The sequence below is a fragment of the Apodemus sylvaticus genome, chromosome 22 (assembly GCF_947179515.1).
Source record: "Apodemus sylvaticus chromosome 22, mApoSyl1.1, whole genome shotgun sequence".
NCBI lineage: Eukaryota > Metazoa > Chordata > Mammalia > Rodentia > Muridae > Apodemus > Apodemus sylvaticus.
In genome coordinates this window covers 25,161,416-25,184,438 of record NC_067493.1, presented here as the reverse complement: position 1 = coordinate 25,184,438, position 23,023 = coordinate 25,161,416, and the positions used below count along the sequence as shown (strand labels likewise).

General features: G+C 43.6%; 1 protein-coding gene and 1 non-coding gene across 2 annotated transcripts in view; one reads left to right on the top strand and one right to left on the bottom strand.

Annotated features, from left to right (window-relative positions):
* The window catches only part of Sdk1 (sidekick cell adhesion molecule 1), a 1,012,579-nt gene that overhangs the window by 322,643 nt on the left and 666,913 nt on the right, over positions 1–23,023 (top strand). The window lies entirely within an intron of this gene.
* Positions 14,468–14,570, bottom strand: LOC127673445 (U6 spliceosomal RNA). Its single transcript, XR_007975175.1, has one exon. It is a non-coding gene; the product is annotated as a U6 spliceosomal RNA (small nuclear RNA).

The window sequence follows — 23,023 nt, the reverse complement described above, 5'->3', positions numbered from 1 at the left end:
GGCCCTGAAGGTTGGATCTGAAAGCCTCGCTGAAAGGATTGGCAGTGAGTCCAGAGGCATAGGGAGGTTCTTGCATAAAACTGCCAAGTTTACCCTAGAGGAATAAGGACTGTGAAGATGGCGGCCAGAATGGGTCCAAAGTGGTCTGCGGAGGAGTGAGGGCCGATTGGATGAAGATAATGAGGATAGTCAGGCATGACTGGGAGGGCTTGGGAGGCTCCTGCTTATGTGACTCAGTGTGTGTGTATGTGTGTGTGTGTGTGTGTGTGTATGAGAGAGAAAGAGACAGACAGACAGAGACAGACAGAGGCACAGACAGACACAGGAGAGGGAAGGGTTTAACTAGAAGACATTGCAGAGGCTAGAGTTCTGACACATATGACCCACTGACCCAGGAGCAGTGCTAGTGCTCCAAGACCTGAGAGCCAGAAATGCCACAAGTGGGCTGTCCCAGCTCTAGCAGTCAGGCCAGGGTGAGACGCCCACCTTTCCCAGGCTTTCTGCTCTGCAGGCCCTAAAGCAGTGGTTCTCAACCTTCCTCAGGCTGCAACCCCTGAATGCAGTTCCTCGTGTTGTGGCGGCCTCTACCATAAAATCATTTTTGTTGCTACTTCATAACTGTACTGTTACTATTGTTACAAATCGTAATGTAAATATCTGCTATGTGACCCCAAAGGGGTCAGCCTTCTGGTTGAGAGCCACTGCCCTGAAGAAATGGCCGATGCCCCGCTACCTTGTACTCTGGCTACTCCACCATTCAATTGTTTACGCCCAGCCAAGCTTCTACATCAGATTCGCCACCACACTCCCTGTTGAGTGTATTAGTTGCTTATTACTGTGACCAGACAGCTGACAAGAAGCTTATTAAGGGAAGAAGTGTGTATTTTGGCTGAACATTTTAAGGAGTTATAGTCTACTGGGACAAGAAACTCATAGTGACAGGAACAGGAGGCCATTGGCTGGTCACATTGCATCTGCAGTCAGGAAGCAGAGTAGTTACAGGAAGTGGGTCCATGCTGGACAACCTTGAAGGTCCCGTTCCAGGGAGGACCCCTGCACCAGCAGAGCTCTACCTCCTAATCTTTCTACAGCTTTCCCAGACAGCACCATCCTCTGGGGGAACAAAAGTCAAAACATGTGTACCATGGGGCACATGTGACATTCAAACCACATATTGGATTTTCTTGCCTCATTATCCAGTTCTCTGTGAATAAAGCCTGTCTCCATATCCGAAGAAGCACTGTCTTCAGGACCAGGCCTTCTCCTGTCTGTTCTCTGTAGCTGACACAATGCCTTCCATGTACTAAGTGTTCAATAAAAATGTGTTGGCCGCTTCATTGATCCAATAAACTTATGTCTATGCCAATACAGAATTGCTCTTGGAAAGCTGTGGATAAATCAATTCTTCGTAAATTGAATCTTACTTCAAATGCAGTGGGGATGTTCAGTATTTCAAGAAAACCAGCTGAATCTTTTGTAAACCCAAGTCTTTTACCCTCCTCCTCTCCTTCATTCATAAGGGAGCTTCATCAAGAAGAGATGGGCCGACTTGGCACAATCTCATTTGCCAGTCAGATGAAAGTTTCTTCAAGCAAAGTACACACTTGCTGGTCAGGACCAAGTGATAAAAGTCAGCTATCTGTCTCTGTCTCTGTCTCTGTCTCTGTCTCTGTGTGTGTACGTGTGTGCGAATGCACCCAGAGTCTATGTGAGATAGCAATCCCCAGGAGTTGTCCGACTCACTTTTTGAGACTAGGTTTCTCAATGCAATCTGAAGTTTAGTAATTGGGCTAGCCTGGCCAACAAATCCCAGGGATCCTCTGGTCTCTGCCTCCCTAGCATTGAAATCTCTCTCTCTCTCTCTCTCTCTCTCTCTCTCTCTCTCTCTCTCTCTCTCTCTCTCTTTCTCTCTCTCTCCCTCCCTCCCTCCTTTATGCCAAGCTACTTTTAATGGTTGCTTAAGGAGTGAACGCATATCCTCAGCATATCCTCATATTACATGATAAGAACTTTTCTGACTGAGCAACCTCCTCGCATTCAGCTATGCATTTGTTAACAGTAGACGGTCGCCCTGTGCTGTCCGGAGCACTTACTTGTACCTTGTTTAAGTCAAAACATTATTTGAAAAGTACAGTAATGGCTGCAGCATGCACCTCACTGATCTGTTACCTATGGCAGGATGAGAATCAAAAGTGAAAGAACAGAAACCATGTCTGGCCAAGAAAATTCGGTCCCCCAGAGTCCAGCTCTAGGCGCTCCTCTGCTCCTGTGATTTGTGCACCCATGATGACTGTCCTGGAGGAGCGCCAGGTCACAGGGTCCTGCAGGGTGTGTGCTTGGATTCATGATTGAGGTGATGGAAATCTTTTCAGTCAGCAGCAGAGTGCTAAGTGTAGGAGATGTGGGGAAAGATTTATGGAAACCTTTGGACACCTTCCTGATTGAATTATTCATTTTAAATTGATCGGGTTTTTATCAACATCTGTATTGGTTTGATTTAGTTTCTGCTTGCTGTGTTCTAGAACGAAGTAATTTATTACATGTAGGAGACTTGGACTTAAAAAAAGAAGAAGAAGAAAGCTACTTTGGATAATGATTTTAGATGATCCAAACAAAGCAATAAAAGAATCGGGGTCTGCATTTAATCTATTCTCCCTAGTCACTCTCCTGCCTCACTTGTCACAAAGGGGATGTTGTAAAGGAAACTTGATGATGTGTAGTAGATCCGATCTAAGCTGGCTTATGACATTAAATCACTTAATTCTCTCAACCTGTGGCACTGAAAATTTGATCCCCCAGTTTATAGATAGGAATACTGAGGCTCAAAAGGATAAAGAAACTTGAACACAGTTTTAATGGTCAGGGTGTGAACTCTTCATCACCAGCAACCGTCCACAGCTCCCATGTGTTCATGTGGTTTAGCACACCCCATCCCTCTCAGTCTGTCAGCACCTTTCCAACTTCCTTGTGCCTTCCTGATGCCCAGCAGCCTTCCAAGCCCCCAAGCCTCCATCCATGCCCGGCAGCCGCCCTTTGTCCCTCTTTAATCCCCTGCCCACAGCCCCTCTTCACCCCCATAACACCATGCCAGTCAGTCTTGCTTAGTGCCCCACCCTCCCTAATTCCCTGTCCGCCAGCACCCTTATGTTCCAGGAACACTCATTTCACTGTGACACACGTTCCATTAGCTGTTCTTACTGTTGTTTTCAACATCGTAATTTGCATAGTAACTTCTTAAATAAACATACTGTTGGACCAATCGGGACAGCAAGAATAATCCGGATCTAAGTTGTCTGTGTTCTCTGTTTTTTATGCAGAACAATCTCCACTTATCTAGACCTGTTTTCTTCCTCGTGCAATTTTGTACCACTTGCCCGTAGCTGTGGTGGTGACAGGAAAATTTGTCTTCATAGTAACTCGGTACCAGTGTTAGGGGATAGAGGATAAATGTCAGTTCTGAAGCAGGTACCTGCAGGCCTGGCTCCCAGATGTGGGGGTCCCTGCTCAGTTTCCTTGCCTGCCATTGCTTCTCCATTGCAATGTTGAGTAGTGATTTGAAGTAAAGAAGATAAATTTGACCGTTTACCTTCCTGCCCGTTTCCTTTCCTGTTTATCTTTTATGGACCCACAAATGGCTAATGCTGCCAGCATTAGAGAAGGCAGATGATGGAGGAGCTGGAAAATCCCAGTCTGCAGAACAAAGTGCTAATATTTTTAAATGCTCTGATGAAGTTCATGAAGTAGACGATATCAAAATGGAATTGACATCTTAAGATATTCTATTTTAGCATCGAGAAAATTAATGTTAATATCCTTGAATCACTAAATCATAGTAATTCCTTGCTTTATGCAACAGAGACCTGTTAATTACAATAAGAAGACTTTGGGTGGGGGAAGATTGCTAGTTTTTGGCACCTTCTGCGTTTTTAGAGGTGGATTCCTGTCATTTAACATTTGGCTTCAGAGTTGTCTCCGTGTCCCCAGGAAGGCGCTGTGGATCAACTTCCAGGCGACCTACAGGGCTGACCTTTGCCCCCGCTCCTCTTGTGTTCTAGCTGGCAGTAGCTGTGTGGCTCACCTCTTTCCACTCACGGCATCATAATACCGAGGACCAGAGCCCATGGTTTTGAAAGCTCCAGGAAGAGCCTTTTAAACTGCTCTGAGCCTGTAGGGCATGGCTGGACCTGCGTACTTCAGAACTTTCATCTAACTGACAGAGGCAGGATCACTGGCTGCCTAGGGAGCCCAGGCTGTTAGAAACATCTTCCTTGGATGCCCTTCATGTGCCTGCCCAGAGGCCTGGCATTGGGCACCTTGTGAAAGTCATGAGATTGAAGAACTATTTCACCCTGGTTAAGCACGCTGACACTCAGAAAAGCCTCAGTGACTGTGGAGGCTTCTAAAGGCAGTGATACAGTTGAGCCATTTGGTGGGGTTGTTTCTTGGTGGACTTTGCAGTGGGGCCCGTGGGCCCTGATAACTAGGAAAATGTTACGGATCGATAGGCGCCCCCAGGAGCTGGACCCTGTTCACCATCATGCTCATATGAAAACAGTTGCTTTTCTTTATATATTTGGAGCTGGGATATAGCTCAGTCAGTGCTTGCATTGCAAGGATGAGGACCTGAGTTGAGATCCCTGCCTCCACCCCCAATACAAAGGCCAAAGAGTAGCAGTGTTTTCCTGTAATCCTAGCTCTGGGAAAGCAGAGACGAGGATTTCTGGCTTGGCTGGTCCTCCAGGGTCAGTGAGAGAGACAGTCTTAAAAAATAAGATGAAAGAAAAAAAATCAAAAAAAGAAATTCAGGAAGATACTGGATGTAGGTATACCCCTGGCATCCATATGCATATCACACACATGTATTTATATACATGCAAGTGTGCATGTGCGCGCGCGCGCGCACACACACACACACACACACACACACACAGTATGTTTATGAAATTTGTCCAAACGAAGTCAAGCCTTCAGTAACTGTAAGATGTTAAGGTCAGATTCGGCAAACCCAGGGTGGTTTTCAGAATCATTCAAGGACCAGTGTGAGTAACTTTCCACTGAAGGCTGCTATGCCTGATGCTATGATCCAGTCTGCAGATAGGACTATTGATGGTGTCCTACAGAAAGTACTGAATATGATTTTACTATTTGTAGAAATCAAAAGTCGTGTGATGAGGGAAGGCCTGTGTATCACTGTCTGCTCTATTTTGGGATGTAATGGAGAAAGTATTTCAACCTGATTACTGCCCGCAGAGTGAGGGATTTCTTCTTCTTTGTCTGGCCACCTGCGGCTACTTTATTTCCTCAGCACTCCTCAAGTCATTACAGGAATCACCCAGCAGTTTGAAATCACAGGGGTGTCTCTCTATAGAACGCCAGCTTTCTGTTGTAAAAGATTATGCGCCATTTTCAAACATAATTGCCAAGCCCCCCACACTGTCTAGTCCGATGTCTCAGAACAACAAAATCCTTGCCCAGTGAGAGGCAGCATTTGAGGTTCCGGCCTAGCAAATTTGGTATGCCGCCTTCCACGTTAGGTTGGAATAATAGTCCAGATAATTATAACTTCACTCTTTGCCCTTTTCTGTCTCCACCTCCCAACCATTCTCACAACATTTTAATGACGCTGATTGTGTGTCTCTGCTGATGAATCCTGCCGGGGAAGGTTGTTTATTTATTTTCTTCCCTGAACTGCATTTTAGCATGTTTACTTATCTTGGATTCTGTAGCCTTTCTCAACACTCCCAGACAACCCCTTTCCTCACCATTGTATAATGCACAGCAGGCCAGTGAAGCGTGGAGACTCTCGCTGTGAGAATCCTGCCGTGGGTAAAATGTCACAGCTTCATGCAAAGAACCTGGCCAGATCTTAGCAACTCCAGAAACAGCGCACAAGGCCACAACTTAACATTTTATCTTGTGCCCAGATGGAATGTGTTTATGATTTGCTTTTGAAGCCATGAGATTGTTTTTGAATGTATTATCTATTAATGACCCCAAGGTCAAGGTGAAATCTAGTCAGCAGGTTTCCCAGAGTCCACATCCTCCGGCCCTGTCCAAGACTGCAGGGCAACTGACACAGTTATGAACACTGTGTGGGTGGAAAGCAAGTTGGAATGAGACCTGAGTGGGAATGCAGATGAGAGTCTTGTTTTGTGTCATGCTAGAGACTCCTGAGCAGGTTCCCTCTCAGGGTCTCAGTCAGCTCACCACTAACTTACTGATAGAAATTACTGAGGGCTGGAGGAATGGCGCAGTGCTTGAGAATGCTTGCTGCTCTTACAGAAGACCTCAGTTTGGTTTCCAGCACCTGCCACAGACTTCACTACCTGTAATTCCAGAGCCAGAGGTCCTTCGACCCTCTTACGGCCACTGCATCTAATGGGTATGCATACGGACAAGCAGGCAAAATATACATGCACATAACAAAAACTAAATAAAATTTAAAGTACAGGTTTTTTAAAAGAAGGGAGGGAGGGAGGGAGGGAGAGCTCACATAGTCAGACTGGAGACATAGCTGGTAGAGTGCTTGCCTAGCATGCACTGAAGCCCCGAGTTCCATCAACAGGACTCCATAAACTGTATACATGATGACATACAACTGTGATGCCAGTGCTGATAAGGGAGAAGCAGGACAATCAAAATTCATTCTCATGCCAGGTCATCCTTAGCTACAAAGTTACTTAAGAGGCCAGCCTGGGCTACTTGAGATTCTGTGTCAAAAAAATCAAAGCAAATGACACCCTTTGGTAATCTTTGTCCTGACTTGGGAAAGGGCATTTTTCTTCTCTTTCCTGTATGAGCCTTTCCCTGTGGGGGCAGGGCAGGATGGGGGCATTGGAGACAGGTCCTGCATCTCTCCTGCCTCCTATTGTCTCTGATTCAGGAATGGTATGCCATCCAGTTAAACATGACCTGATTTTGTTATGCTCAGGGTCTCCCTTCCTCTGGTAACTGGCTAGTGCTCATGCCCAGACAGCGAGCCTTTCTGTGTCTGCAGTGCAGGTGACGCCTGGGTAACAGCATCCCTGACGTAAGTCCCGACTTTGCCTCCTCCTGGCCCTGTTGGGCAGATTCTGCAACCCTGCTAATGCCTCAGTTTCCACATCTGGACAAGAACTGAAATGATAACTCCTTATGACTGCCACGAATGCTACTATTTTCTAAGTGTGCCAGTTTAACAGATATTCAGAGATAAAATTTACAGCTGTAAAATCCACCTGTGTAAAGTTCATAATTCAAGCTTTTAATATGTTTTCAGAGTTATGTATGCCATCATCACCCTGACCTAATCTTATAATGTTCCCCAAAGGAACATCATGCCTACAGCCATCACTTGTCACATCCTCTTTCCCTACTGTCCCCCTGCTTCGCAGCCCACCCTCCAGGAGCCACTGAATCTCTTTGTCCATATGGATTTACTTAACTACAACCGTCAACGTTAATGCAGTTATGGAACATGTGACCCTTCGCCATTCATCCTTTTCTTTGACTTATCATAATGTTGTCTCTAAACGTCCCTGTCATGTTGGTGGGGACTGAACCCAGAACCTCACATGGGCTTGGCAAATGCTCACCGCTCCACATCAGCAGACTTCACATTCAGTGCAAACAGCTGACATTGTCTATCCATTCATTAGCTGAAGTGCATCAGGGTTGTATTAATTAATCTTTGTGTGTAAGCCTTCATGTGGACAGACCTCTCTCTCTACACTGTGGGGTAAAATTCCTGAGTCATGGGGTAACTTGATATTTAACATTCTGAACAACTACATTCTGAACTCTCCTGACGTTGGGGGATTCTAGCCACCCCCAGGCTTCCCCACACTTGTCTTTCAGTCATAGAGACATTTCAGTGTGTAGTTTGAACTGAGGTATCTCCTAAATATGATTTTGATTTGCATTAGCTGGTGACACAATACATTTTATGCCATTAGTAGCCTAATTGTACTATTTATAAGAAATGCATATTTTTTGACATTACATAGTTTTAGGAAATGCCAGTCATTGGGTTTGTAAAATTTTCAGCCATGGGAGGAGGGTGGCTTGCTAGGCCTACTTAAGGATACCCACATCTCATTAAAAGCAATAAAATGTCAGTTATAGGCACGCCCAGATGATTTGATGTTTATTATCCAGTCAGCTTCCTAGAAGGTTGTATGCAAAAATGTCCATTTTGTTTGAGTTGAGCTCCTTGATTTGTGTTTCATTTTTTAACAAATGTTGTGTCTGTTGGCAGGGGACACATTTCACTGCCACCATCATGAGTCTCTGTTTGTCGTCAGAATGCTTAGGTGTGTAGTTAGAGTTGGATGCAAACAATGTTCTAGTTCTTTTGTTTTTTTAATTTCACTCTTATTTTGTTTTGCCTGAACGCTGTGTTGTGTCTGCTAGCCGGTCAATACCCTTCTAGAAAGAGGGTAACTTTATGTTGTTTTGCTAGTAGGTCATTGGATATAATCATCTTTCTACCATGTGGAATGGTCCTTGAATGGGTTGTACAGCTAATGTGATGATTGTCTTGGCCGCTTCTCTGAGAATGGTCACTGGCTTGTGGACTGCTTCTCAGTCATAAAAGTCAGTGCCTACTTATGCAAGGATAATTGTAGTCAGTTCCACTCTGACTTCATTAGATTACAAGAGGTTGACCTGAACTTTGTGTCCTTTCTGTGTAACCTTCAACAAGTCACCTGTTATCTGACTCATAATGTGTGTGTGTGTGTGGTGTATACATATATGTATACATGCATATAATTATATATACATATATACATATGCATACACATAAATATTTATTATGTTTTTAGATTTTATAGATCTGTCTTTTTAGGAAGAAATATCTCCTATATGATGAGGCTGCTGTAGGACCATGATATATTTGTCAAAATTATTTCCTATTGGGCCTGTAGTAAATGCTCAGTGTTTGTGGACTTGCAGAACTCTCACTGCCAAAGGAGCGTAGGGATGGACTGGGAAGGAAGTTCAGGGACAATTTTTATTAGAGTTTGAATGGAAAACAACGGAGCAGGCAAGCTGAAGATCTCAGCAGCTGCCTGGGAGAGGGTGATAGCGAAGAGGAAGAGAGAGGTCAGGGGCAGTAGTTGGCAAGCAGCCACCGGGCAGAAGAATGAGGTGCAGAAACTTCACAGAAAGCATGAGACAGGCCAGGGTATCAGGGAAAGCATATTTAGGCTTTTCATCAGCACCTAAAACCCAAAGAGAAGGAACAGAAAAAGTTATCCTCTTGAGTGAGGACTTGGAAAAGCAGGCAGGCAGACCAGTGAAGATCTACAAGCCAGCGTCGCAAGGGTGGGCACTCGTGGGATCTCCTATGTGGCACTTACTGGGATCTCCTGTGGGGCACTTACTCCTCCCATTCCCTTAGTCATCTAAGGTAAACCAGCCTTCCTGAGCGGGGAGGGGGGCAGATGATTGGCAGGTCCGGTTGTCATAATTCATAGGGAGGGGACAATAGTCTGTAGTGTTCTAACCTTGGTTTAGATCAGAATGCTATGTCTCTGCACAGGGCCAGAGGTGGAATCAGAGTCCATTCTTTTGACCAGAAGTAGACATTTCCCTTAATGGGCCTCAGTATGTTCTTGCAAACTCCAACTTCTATCAAGGTATTTTTAAATACCAAAACAAAGCATTTGCATTGTCTCTCTCTTCATAGTGCAACCAGGGAAATGGGAGGTTGGGTCCAAGCTGACCACGACAGAGGGGTCTATGCATTCTTGACAGTCATGTATGAATGCTGCAGTTCTATGAGTCATGTATGAATGCTGCAGTTCTATGAGTCATGTATGAATGCTGCAGTTCTATGAGTCATGTATGAATGCTGCAATTCTATGCATATTTACCTGCACTTAGTACTGTCTTGTTTTCCATTTTGCCATCAAAGTCTATGGTCAAACAGTATAGAGCACTTTCCCGTGTGCTTGCTGGCCACTTGTCTAGTTCTTTAGGATGCTTAAGTATGAATTTATTTTTTCTTATTATTTTCATTTTTCTGTCTTGTCACTGGGAAGTAGGTATTCTTTCTACAATCAGATAAAAATCCTTGTAAGATACATGATTAAATGTTTTTCTCTCCTGGGTGTGGGGAGATGGTGGCTCAGCAGATGAAAGCTCTGGCTGCTCTTGCAGTAGATCCAAGTTTGGTTCCCATCACCCACTTGGGGAAGCTCATAATTGCTTGTAACTCCAGCTTCAGGGATCCAGCTCATTCCTCTGGACTACAAGGATACCTGCACTTATGTGTACAAACCCACTCACAGATACACATGCACAAAAATAAAATAAATTTTTTAAAATATAATTCTACTTTTTTACTCTTAGATAATTGTGTTTGTTCACAATTTTGTTCTGCGGCAACTATAGAGGTGTGTGCAAATATGAGAAACAAAACACAGAGGTCCTTGTACCTTCATGCTTTTTAATTCAGATTTCCCCTGTGGTACTGTAAAAGGATGGTCTGACCTCTCAACCAGGCCAACTGACATCTGCATCATCAGCTGAAGAGCATTTGCTGTGCTACCCACTTGATTCGTATCTCACCTACTGTCCCAACTTCCCAGTGACACCAATACCTATTTCTATAATTGGGGCATTTTAAGAATGTTAGATAGAATGTCCCATAGTTTGTGTCACCCTTTCTAACTCTGCAAACTGGTCTGCAAATCCATCCAGCTTGCTGGGTCTAATGTGTTCTATTTTATTACTAGTGGTAAGTGGTGCTTGCAGTGTGTGTAGCTTTCCGCCTCTGGAAGGATACCTGGCTCCAAGCCAATTTTAACCGTGGGGACTCAAACTGTTATAAACACCAAATACAGGTTTTCTTGTGATCATGTCTTTGTTTCTCAAGAACAAATGCCCAAGAGTGCAGTTACAGGGCCGTGCTGGAGTTGCCTGCCTAGTTTCAGGAGAAAGCACCAGCCTGTTTCCTGGGTGTATCATTTTACTTACCCACCAACCGTGTGTGTGTGTGTGTGTGTGTGTGTGTGTGTGTGTGTGTGTGTGTGACCTCATGCCTCCTGTTCTGACAAGCATGGCTGATAGAATAACAATACTCCAGTCATTCCAGAAGGTCTGCAGTGTGTGTGTGTGTGTGTGTGTGTGTATGTGGGCACTACATTTGTAGAAGTACAAGTAGAGTCCTAAAGAGTAGATCTAGAGTTACAGGTGGTTGTGAGCTGCCTAACATCAGCACTGGGAAGCAAACCCAGGTCCTCTTCAAAAGCAGTCTGAACTGCTGAGCCGGTTGTAAAGCTCGCTCTCACCACATGGTGGTTTTATTCCGTGTTTCTCTAATGGAGAGTGACACTGAAAACCTTACAGGTAGCTATGTCACACTTGGAGATCTTGTGCAATGGAATTGTTGCTTATGTGTCTTCTCACTTTCCGTTTGCTTAGACTATGCTGTTGGGTTTTGAGGATTCTTCACACACGAGACTCTAGTCTTTTTTCAGGCCTACATTGTGTATATACCCCCCATACACACACACACACACACACACACACACACACACACCCATACAGACCCATACACACACATACCCATACATACATACACACATATTATGTACTACACATACATTACATACACCCGTACATTATACATACATATATATACATACTCACACATGCATACACATATACACACACAAACACTCACACACATCTATGCCTGTCAGTCTTTATATTTTCTGTATATAGTCTTTAGCAATGGTTTCAAAATTGACAAGATTCCATTTTCTATTTTTTTTACTGTTGCTTTTTATTTATTATTTTAGATGAAATACATGTGTCTGTGTATATGTATGTGCATATATGTGCCTACAGAGTCCATAAGAGAGGGTCAGAGCTCCTGAAACTGCAGCTACAGGTGGTTGTGAGCTGTCTGTTGTGAGTGCTGGGTACCAAACTCAGTGCTGTACTTTGCAAGAACAGCAAGGGCCCCTAGCCATGTGAGCCATCTCCCTACCCCTTCCCCTTCCCCTACCCCAACCTCCACAGAGTTCTTTTCCTGCCATTCCTAAGACTGTATGCCTGGCTCTGAATTTCAGATCTTTCTTCCCCATCCTTGATGTTTTTCTAAAAGTTTTGTAGTTTTGAATTCTCGTCCATGATCCACTTTAAGTTGATGTGATATGAAGATTTAGATGGAGTTTTATTCTTTTGCCTTCTGGGTTTTTAAGTTGATTCAAATGGCTTTCATTTTGGAGGCTGTCCTTCCTCCACTGGGTCTGCGTTTCACCCTTGTCAGAAGTCACTTGGCTGTCTGTCTTGCGTCTGGCCTTTCCTGTGGCCCCCAATCTATTTCTTTGACCCGTCTGTCAGTACCACGCCAGCTTTATTACTGTGGCTGCAGACTGAGCCTTCACATCAAGAAGAGCAATTTTCTCCCATTTTATTCCTTTTCAAAGTCGTCTTAGATAGTCTAGTTCCTTTGCCTTCCCGTATAAATTTTAGAATAACCTTGTGCATATCAATGGAAATTCTTGCTGTTATTTTAACAGGATCCCATTAACTTTTATGGTGTATTTGTACAGACGTGACAACTTTACTGTGTCTACCCTTTCAGTCTGTGAACATGAATGTCTTCCCATGTATTTAGATGTATTTCCAGTTTCTTTTTTCAAAGATTGATTTCATTTTTTTATTTGTGTGTGCTCATGTGTGCATGCACACACATGTGCAGGTGTTTGTGGAGGCCAGCAGGGGGTGTCAGATCCCCCTGGCACTCCGGTTACAGGTGCCTTACATGAATGCTCTGGCACTATGGTTACAGGCAGTTGTGAGCTGCCCGACATGAGTGCTAGGACTCAAACCCAGTTCCTCTGCAAGAACAGCAAGTGCTCTCGACAGCCCAGCCATCCTTCCAGCCTCTTCCCCTCCTTACTCGATTTCTGACATCAGAATTTTATAATTTGCAGCAGATCAGAATTGTAAAATTAATTACTCCCGTTATTGGTGGAGTTACTTATGGTTTTACGCGTCTTGTCTTCAGCTCGATCATTGTTTATATTTGTGTTTATATTCACTGTTCTGACCCCTGTACTGCAGCCTCCCATGATTCGTGTGTTGCTTCAGGAGGCCTGTGTGAGCCAGCTTCTGTGTGATCTATAGAGAAGGCCAAGTCGTCGAAAAACAGGGACGCTTGTATTTCTTCCTTCTGAAATATGTCTTTTATTCATGTTTTCCTTCCTTCTTCCAGTGGGAAGGCCTTTGTGTGATACAATGATCTGAGATCCTTGAGTGATACTAGATTCAGGGGAAAGACATTCAGGTTTGAACATTGATTAGCTGTAGAGTTTTGCAGTGTTCTTCATGAGATTAAGAACATTCCCTTTTGTTCCTGGTTGCTAAAGGTTTGTCTTTTAAAAATCATGAACATTGAATCTTGTCAGTTTCTTTCTGTTTCACTTGACAGATAAATGATGCTTTTTTTCCCATTCATACGGTAGACTATGCTATTTATTTTGTATTAAACCAGCCTTGAATACCTGAAATATCCCTATTTTTGGTATGCTATTGGGTTCTATTAACTAATATATTTATCTATTTTCTATTCACTTTACATTCTGACCACAGCCCCCCTTTCTCCTCTCTTTCCAGTCCCATCCTTACAAATTCCTCCCCTATTGTCACCTCCTCTTCTCAAAGAAAGGGTTCCCTCCTAGGGAACTGCCCCACTCTGGGACATTTGGCCCCAGCAGGACTAGGCATATTCTCTCCCACTGAGGCCCAACCAGGCAGTCCAGGTAGGGGGAAGGGATCCAATGGTAGGTCACAGAGACAGAGATAGCCCCTGCTCCACTTGTTAGCAGCCCCCAATAGAGACAAAGCTGCACATTTGCTACAGGTGTGCAAGGGTTCTAGGTCCAGCTACTGCATGCTTGCTGGTTGATGGCCCAGGCTCTGTGAGTCCCCACAGGCCCAGGTTGGCTGACTCTAGGTCTTCTCATGGTGTTCTCGACCCTCCAGCTTGCTAACTTCTACCCCCACTCTTCTGTAAGACTCACTAAGTTGTCTGATGTTTGACTGTGCATCTCTGCATCTGCCTCCATCTGCTTCTGGATGAAGCCCCTCAGGAGACAGTTAATGCTGGGTTCCTGTCTGCAGCAGAGTATCATTAATAGTGTCTGCGATTGTCTCTCTCGCATGGGGTAGGTCTCAGGTTGGGCAGTCATTGGTAGGCTGTTCCCTCAGTCTCTGCTCCATCTTTATCCCTGCACATCTTGTAGGCGAGACAAATTTTGGGTTGAAGGTTTTGTGGGTGGATTGATGTCTACCTACCTCCTCTGGAAGTCCTGCCTGGTCTCAGGAAGTGGCCACATCAGTCTCTGTATCCCTCCTCTTGTGGGGATCTCAGCTAGGGTCACCCCACTAAATTAAAAGTGGTCTTCTTATATTTTAAAATATTTTTATTAATTCTTTGAGAGTTTTGTACGTGTTTTGAGCCTATTAACACGCTATGGAGCACTTTATTATTTTGTGCCTCATCCTTGTGAAAGAGCTATGCTAATCTTCCCTGTATTATCCTAATATCAGTACATGTACTGACAAAGCAAGCATAAAATAAGACAATTTAAGAGGTTTATTTATTTTCATATATACAGATTCATTCACTGAGGGGGGGGAGGGTGAGCTCCAGTGTGTCACAGTGTGAGTGCAGAGGTCAGAAGACAACCATGAGGGTCAATTCCCACCTTCTACCCCATGGCTCCTGAGGCCCTACTCAGCTCAGCAGGCTTGGTAGCAACCACCTTTACCTGCCTAGCCATTGTGCCAGCTCTGAGTTACTAATCTTTTTATTGAGGCTTTTTGTATCTGAGGTGATAAACATTATATATCTATACATGTTTCTTAGCTTGCCTTTGTCGGGATTTTAGAGCAGGTGGCATGATGCTCTAGAATGGCCTAGGAAACCCATCTTCCTTTCCTCTTTCTGGTCAGGAGCCCTCAGTTAGACGCTAACTCTTAAAACAGTAGTAGAAACCTCTGGGGAAACCACAGTGCCTGTAGATGTTTTATTCAGAAGCCATTGAGAAAGGACTTCATTTCTTTGCCTGTTACAGGACTCGCCTGTAACTTAACATGAGTTATATATTTACGGTTGTCTAAGACGTCAACTTTAGGAGCTTGAAGTTTTCTGTTGGGTCCTGATGGTCATGGAGTCTGTAGTGACACTGGCCTGCCTCCTTGCTGATCCTCTTTGCTTGTTTTGCTTTTGACACAGCCTATGGGTTCAGTTCTGGTCTCCCCAGTCCTCTGGTGAGCCGTGTTTTGGATCTGTTGAATCTTGCTTTGGGTTTATTCTTTTAATCTTTGAGGTCTAAAAGTTGGGCTCCTGATTTAGTTTTATTCTCCCCATTTTTGTAATGTAAATTTTTTATGCTGTTGATTCTCCTGTCTGTGCTACCTTACCTGCAACCCGCATTATCTTTTGACATAATTGCATTTTCATTGAATTCAATATATTTTTATTTCCTTTCAGATAATTTTTATACATTTTTTTCAAAAGCATATATTGTTTGGTTTCTTGGTATTTGGTGAATTTCCAGTGGTCCTTTTCATATTCTTCACTAGTCTGAATTAACTGCAGTCAAAGCATAAAGTTAGGAGTTCAGATCTTTTCCATTCTTTCAGTTCTGTTCTTTTCTGTTCTTTTCTTTTCAGAGGACGATAATGTATGTCTTGATACACTCTCTAAATAGACCCTTGAAAACTTAAAGAAAAAGGAGAAAATATATCTATGTAGTAGATATAATGACTATTAATGCAATTTATTTTCTCTTTTTATTGTCCTCACAAGGTCTGGTTAAATAAGCCAAAGGGGGTTTTAGGCATTCTGTCTTGGAGGAACAGGACAAACCTTTCATAGAATTGTTTGTGCCTGAAGTAAGAGTGTTTTGTTAAAGAGAATTTTTATTTTTTGAGAAAAGCTATGTCCTCAGGCTTGTGAGAGCAGCTCTGAGCCCCAGCTCCCCCTCACAAGACCTTCCCATGTTTGCCAGTCATGCTTCTCACACCATCTCCTTCCTGGGAAGAGTACTGGACACAGTCATTGTTAACGCTGCGGTTGGAGTGCTGAGTTCTGTTGCCTGTCTCAAGTAGGAGTGTCAACCACTGATTAATTTCCTTTTCTCTTGCAGAGTAATTTTCACTTGGAAGAATTATATAAATTGAGCTTAGTTTACTTATCAAGAGATTTAAAATATAACTGTACTTCAAAATAAAAATTATATCAGAACTTTTGTTAAGTCTTTAAGGATTTTTGGCTAAAACAACAACAACAACAACAACAACAGCAACAAAAAACAGAAGTCCTTTGTACAGGGAGCTAAGAATGGCTCGATTTGCATTTTTCTACATGCTGACTACCAGTTGAACCAGCACCATTTGATAAAAGTGCTCTTTTTCCCACTGGATGATTTTAGTTCCTTTGTCAAAGACCAAGTGACCGTAGGTGTGTGGGTTCATTTCTGGGTCTTCAATTCTATTCCATTGATCTTCCTGCCTCTCTCTGTACCAATACCGTGCAGTTTTTATCACTATTGCTCTGTAGTACAACTTGAGGTCAGGCATGGTGATTTCACCAGAAGTTTGTTTATTGTTGAGAATAATTTTCACTATCTTGGGTTTTTTGTTATTCAAAATGAATTTGCTCTTTCTAACTCTGAAGAATTGAGTTGGAATTTTGATGGGGATTGCATTGAATCTGTAGATTGTTTTCCGCAAGATAGCCATTTTTACTATATTAGTTCTGCCAGTCCATGAGCATGGGAGATTTTTCCATCTTCTGAGATCTTTTTTGCTTTCTTTCTTCAGAGACTTAAAGTTCTTGTCACACAGATCTTTCACTTGTTTGGTTAGAGTCACACCAAGATACTTTATATTATTTGTGACTATTGTGAAGGGTGCTATTTCCCTAATTTCTTTCTCAACCTGTTTATCCTTTGAGTAGAGGAAGGCTACTGATTTATTTGAGTTAATTTTATATATTCAGCCACTTTGCTGAAGTTATCAGTTTTAGGAGTTATCTGGTGGAATTTTTGGGGTCACTTAAGAAGATGATCATATCATCTGCAAATAGTAATATTTTGACTTCTTCCTTTTGAATTTGTATCCCTTTGACCTCCTTTTATTGTCTAATTGCTCTAGCTATAACTTCAAGTACTATATTGAATATATAGGGAGAGAATGAGCAGCCTTGTCTAGGTCCTGATTTTAGTAGGATTGCTTTAAGTTTCTCTCCATTTAGTTTGATGTTGGCTAATGTTTTGCTGTATATTACTTTTACTATGTTTAAATATGTCCCACCTGGGGATTCATCCCATATTCGGTCACCAAACCCCGACACTATTGTGGAGGCCAAGAAATGCTTGCTGAAAGGACCCTGGTATGACTGTTCCCTGAGAGGCCCTTCCAGAGCCTTACAATTACAGAGGCAGATTCTCACAGCCAACCATTGGACTGAGCGTGGGGTCTCCAGTGGAGGCGTTAGAGAAACTTCAGAACTGAAGTTACTGAAAGGTTTGCAACCTCATAGGAAGAACACCAATATCAACCAACCAGACCCCCCCCCCCCAGAGCTCCCAGGGGCTAAGGAATACACATGGCTCCAGCTGCATATGTAGCAGTGGATTGCCTTGTCAGGCATCAATGGGAGGAGAGGTCCTTGGTCCTATGAAGGCTTGATAGATGCCCCAGTGTAGGGGACTTGAGAGAACTGAGGTGGGAGTGGGGTAGGTGGAGGAACACACTCATAGAAGCAGGGGGAGGGAAGATGGGATAGGGGGTTTTCAGGAGGGGGTACCGGGAAAGGGGATGAAATGTAAATAAAGAAAATATCCAATAAAAATAAATAAAGAAAAAGACAAAGGTGAAGCCAGGCAGTATGCTCATCCTCGTAACCCTGGTACTCAGGAGGCTGAGGCAAACGCAAAAAACAACAGAAGACATTTCAGGTTGCTTAACTATTTATTATTAATTAATTGAGCTAGGTTCTGAGCTCAGACTGGTCTCTGCCTTTCAGTCCATCTGTCCTTTCGTCTCTCAGCATGCCAGGACTGCAGGTTCATCTCATGACAACCTGTTCAAATTGTTTTAGTGTTATTCCATTTAAATGTTGCTTTTAAATCAAAGATTTTTCTCTACACAGCTAATGGTTTGCGATTGTGCCATCCCGTGTCGGTTGTTCTGTGTGTGAACCCGACTGGGTGTTGCCCATCTGTACATAGCACAGGGTAGGCACGCTGACTGGCCATGGCTGGCTCTCAGCTCCGTTAGCTCCACGGGATCTTGCCTCTTCAGTAGTCGGGTGCCTTTCAGAAATGGCCGTCTTTCCAGTTCCTATGGCCAGAAACCTTTCTCTTGTCACTGGTTCGCGTGTGTCTCATACCTCACGTGCTCTGACTGGACTCAAGCACTCCTTGATGGTGTTTCTCCCTTCTGCTGCTTCCTGCCACCATCGTCTCAGGGCACCACCATCCGTGTCTGGATTAACAGGTCATGCTCCTAGCGGTTTCCTAACATCCACCCTTCCTACCTCATCTCCTCATCCTCCTCAGCAGGAGGGTTCTGAGCGAGCACCAGCTAAGGTGTCAATTACAAACTCTAGGTCTCTAGAGGCCTCTTATCCTTGGCTCTGTAGCTTTTCTCCTCCCCCAACCACTTGCTCCACCCACCCACATTAGTCTCCTCTTGAGTGCTCTGCCTCTGCTGATCCAGAGGCTGGTGTATCAGCCTTCCAGGTCTTTACCCAGATGTCTTCCTCAGGGAAGCCATCCAACCTTCCTTATTTAAGACTGCCATCCCTTTCCTCGAATCTCTTCTCCTCCCTTCTTGCATGCTCTCTTTACAGTAATAGTATATCACATACAGGTGTTTCTCTTATTCGCTCGCTTATGTTCACACCAACATAATGTAACTTATGGGGTATCTTCTATTAGACCAAACCATTCCAGACTCGTGGGGCTTGGGCTGGGATGCTTCCTCTGTACAGCGCTAGCTGAGCAGGCTTAAAGGACAAGTAGCTGCTGATGCTACTTGTGTCCCTAATTCTAGGGCTCTCTCTTTAATAAATGATAAAACTTGTTCATGCAAACATTGTAGCATTAATATTCTGGGGGAAATGATGCATAAATCAGTGTGGCTCCCTGCTTCATACCCATATCAGCTTCCTATTCATCAACCACATATGAAGTAATTTGTACAAAAGAGTTATATAGGCTTTCACCAAACAGACTGTCCTATATATTTCCCTTATTTGTGTACTGTTTATCTCTAGCGCTAGAAGACAAGTTCACGGAGGTGTGAATTTTTATTCTGTTCTGTTTTTAAATTCACATCTGTATTCCCATCTCCTAGGAGTCCTAGTAGGTCTTTAATAAATATTTGTTGAGTGAAAGAATAAATAATCAAATCAATATTTAGGCTTCTCTGGAATTCTGAAGTAATTGAAAATAGGAACACCTGTTTTTCTTTAAATGGAACAACTTCTCTGGCCTAATAGTTATTGACATTAAGGACTGTAGGCTGATTTATGTGTGTTATTTAGAAAGCCAGAAGTAAATGTGTTCTGGATGAAGTTCAAGATTCAGCATTCTGTAGTAAGGCGCCAGTTCGTTCCGCGGAAGCATGCTCTAATAGATGCTAGCAGGTAGATCTTCTTCCAGTGGTGGTCTTAATGCTTTGTGAACACGGACTGACTTAATCCTGTGATAAGCTGCAGTTCCCGGAGTGTGTTCCTAGTACACGCATGGATCAGAGACTCTGGTACAAAGAAGTACACGGGGAACACGTGGTCAGTAACAGAAATAGAGACAGTCTATTAGAACGAGGAAAGCTTCCATAGGGTGGCAGTGGGCTGGTGGGCCTGGGGAAAGTTATAGCCCAGAAGCACTGGGCCAGGAGACCCAGAAGCCACGTCCTCAGGCCTTGCATTTGGAATATTGCAGTTGTTGTTGTTGTTGCTGTTGTTGTTGTTTTGCATGCTCTATTTACATGTGTAGCATAGGTTGGGGGGGTCCCCAGTCTTTGTTTGCCCAGTTGCTTCTCAGATGTTAAGCCTGATGCCTCTCTCCATATCCCTTATCTCCATCTCTCCTGCCACAGTCCAAGGGAGGACTCTGATGGCCTTGGGAACCCTTGCTGGGGAAAGTTACAAACTCAAAGTCTTCCCTGGAAACACAGAGAAAGACCTTTTTGCTTTCTGCCCTCCTTTGAGGTTTTGCTGGTGAAGCAAAAGGAATCATGATAAAACTTCTGGCAGCTGAAGGTAGCTCCAGACAGCCAGCAGAGTCAGGTTCCAGTTGGCATATGTTTCTTCCTTTTCAAGCATCTAAGGTTTTAAAAAAAGAAGAACCTCACTCTCTTAAGGATATCCTTGATGGAGTAGTAAAAAGTCATTAATTGCATTAAATTTTGACTCTGATAGATGTCTTTTTAATATCCTTTGTTCAATTGTGAATTACGTATAAAGTCCTTCTGCTGCATGCAGATATATGATGGCTGCTTTGAGGCACAGTCCGTGCGATTGTCTGAGCTGGCAGCCAAGCTGGCTGCTCCTTTCTTGGCACTACATTCTCACTTGAGGTTGTGACTGACAGTCAGACCATGATAATTTAGATTTGCATATGTTTGGCACCTATTTTCTTTCTCCCCCCCCCCCTTTTTGAAAATGAATAAAATAAGCCCATTTCGTTGGGAGTGGGGATGCATCTGACAGTATCTGTGGCTCATGAGTAAAAAATGAGAATTTCTGAAATCTTGCCTGTGCCACTATGAACCTGACATTTCTCATTATTTAAAGACTTGACAAGGTAGGAAGGTGTATGAACACGTGGCATTTCTTACATTGTCTAATGACGTGTGTTAACATTTGGAAGACTGCAAAATGCAGTGAACCAACAATGTCAAGAGTGCAGACAATGAGTCAGAGGAAGAGCTCGATGAAGGATTCTATCGTAGCAGAGTCTAGACGTCCCCTTGCTGGAGGACAGCCACCCAGGTTTCTGGCTGACCCTTGTTCATTGGGTTTTCATATCAACATGAGTGCCCTTACCCAACTCCAGATCTTCAGAGAACGTGATTCTCCACCCTTCCAGTGAAGCAGTGCATTACAAAGCTGAACTGCCAAGGGAATTTGAGCATCTAGTGTCTTTTATTGAGATATACTGAGAAGATGCCTCTTTTCACCTTCTTTGTCTGGGGGGCAGGTGATATATTTTCTATGAGTATACCTTTTGTGCTATCTTTTAACAACTGTAGTGCTACACTTTTTTAAACAGTGAATAAGCATCATGAATCCTCACCAGTTCATATTCTCAAATGGGAACTATGCAAGTCAATGACTCACTGAAGGGAGACTTTAAGCCTACACCATGGTTTTCCATGGAATGAGGAGCCAAAAGGTTCCCAGTTGAAGACGTTGAAGTTGGTTTGTGTATTTTGTGGACTGGAAACCCTTTTGCATAGGAGGGTCAGCGGATCACCCAAGAGGCCAGCTAGGGATTGGAAGAGCTGAGGTCTAAGTGAGCTTTGCAAAGCCTTGCTGTCGGCAGCCATGATGCGGGAACACTTCTCCTTGGCAGAGTCATGGCTGGCTTTTGCCTCAGCCCCTGTTCCTTCCAGGAACTTCCTTCCAACCTGGAAGTTGCTTTCATAGGCCGCTATCCTTGTCTGAGAAACTTGCTTCTGGTGAGCTACCTCTTGAGCCCCAGAGTTCATGTCACTAAGTACATATCACACACTCACAGGCAAACATCTAAGCAGAGAAAGTAAATCATAGCTGCTTTCTTTTCTCACACCTTCTGGCTTTATATTTAATCAGAGTAGGACCTTTAGGCTTACATGAAAGGCTCTTTGGAGGAAACATGATATAATATTTAAGAAGAATGCTGGCTATTTCAGATAAGTTTCTTCTTATTTACTATTTGGTTTTGGTCATACTTTCTCACTACAAACCGGAGAAATGACAATTTAGCACACTTCTACTTTGAAGTATAAAATACTGGAGAGCTAGAAGCTTATTGCAGTTTGGAGGAGAAGGGGATTGCTTCTGCCCCACTCTCTCTTCTTGTTATTAATTTATATGCTGAAATAGATTAGCGCAGTGCAGCATGAACGCCATACATAAATACCCCGTTTATGTTTCCCCATCAGCTTCGGCTGTGGATTAATCTCACTGAAAGCTTGAATGGTTTCTTAGGGGGAATATTGGAAGGGTTAGGTTCACCCCATGAGTTCCTTAAATATGCCATTAATTCACATTGATTTCAGAGAACACAGATAATCAGCTTGACTTCCCCGCTGGCTGGATGCCTTAGCAAGCTGTTTATATTTCTATTCACTGGAATCTCGGGGAGCCTCCTATGTACCCCATTTTCTCATTCAGATCCCAGTGTCCAGAGGATGTTGTGGTCCAGCGATGAGGAAGTCTCACACTTGTTAGACAAATGTCTCAGCATCAAGCTTAATGGAGAGATCTAGGAACCTTCAGTGTGTGTGTGTGTGTGTGTGTGTGTGTATGTGTGTATGTGTGTATGTGTGTATGTTTGGGGGAGTTGTGTGTATATACACATGCAATCACATATGTACATATGTAGAGGCCAGAGGACACCCTTAGCTGTCATTTCTCAAGAGGCCTACCTTGCCCTTTGAGACAGTTTCTCACTATCCTGAAGCTCACCAGGTGGTCTAGGCTGGATGGCCAGCTAGTGCCTGGTATCCTCCTGTCTCCTTGTCCTTAGTGCAGCAATGCAAGTGCATGCTGTCCTGCCAGGTTCCTTTACATGGGTTCTAGGGAGCCACATGTGAGTCCTCACATTTGCACACAGTCAGTTTACTGACTAAGCTACCACCCCAACCCCAAATTTCTTTTCAGAAAAAGAAGCAGTCTCAGATCCCATTCCAGCTCCTCCTGGTTTCTGGTGGGGTTTGTCTAATGTAACAACTGAAAATATTACTGGTCAATAATACAGATTGACTTGCTTCTAGCCACCATCTCCAAGACTCTGAC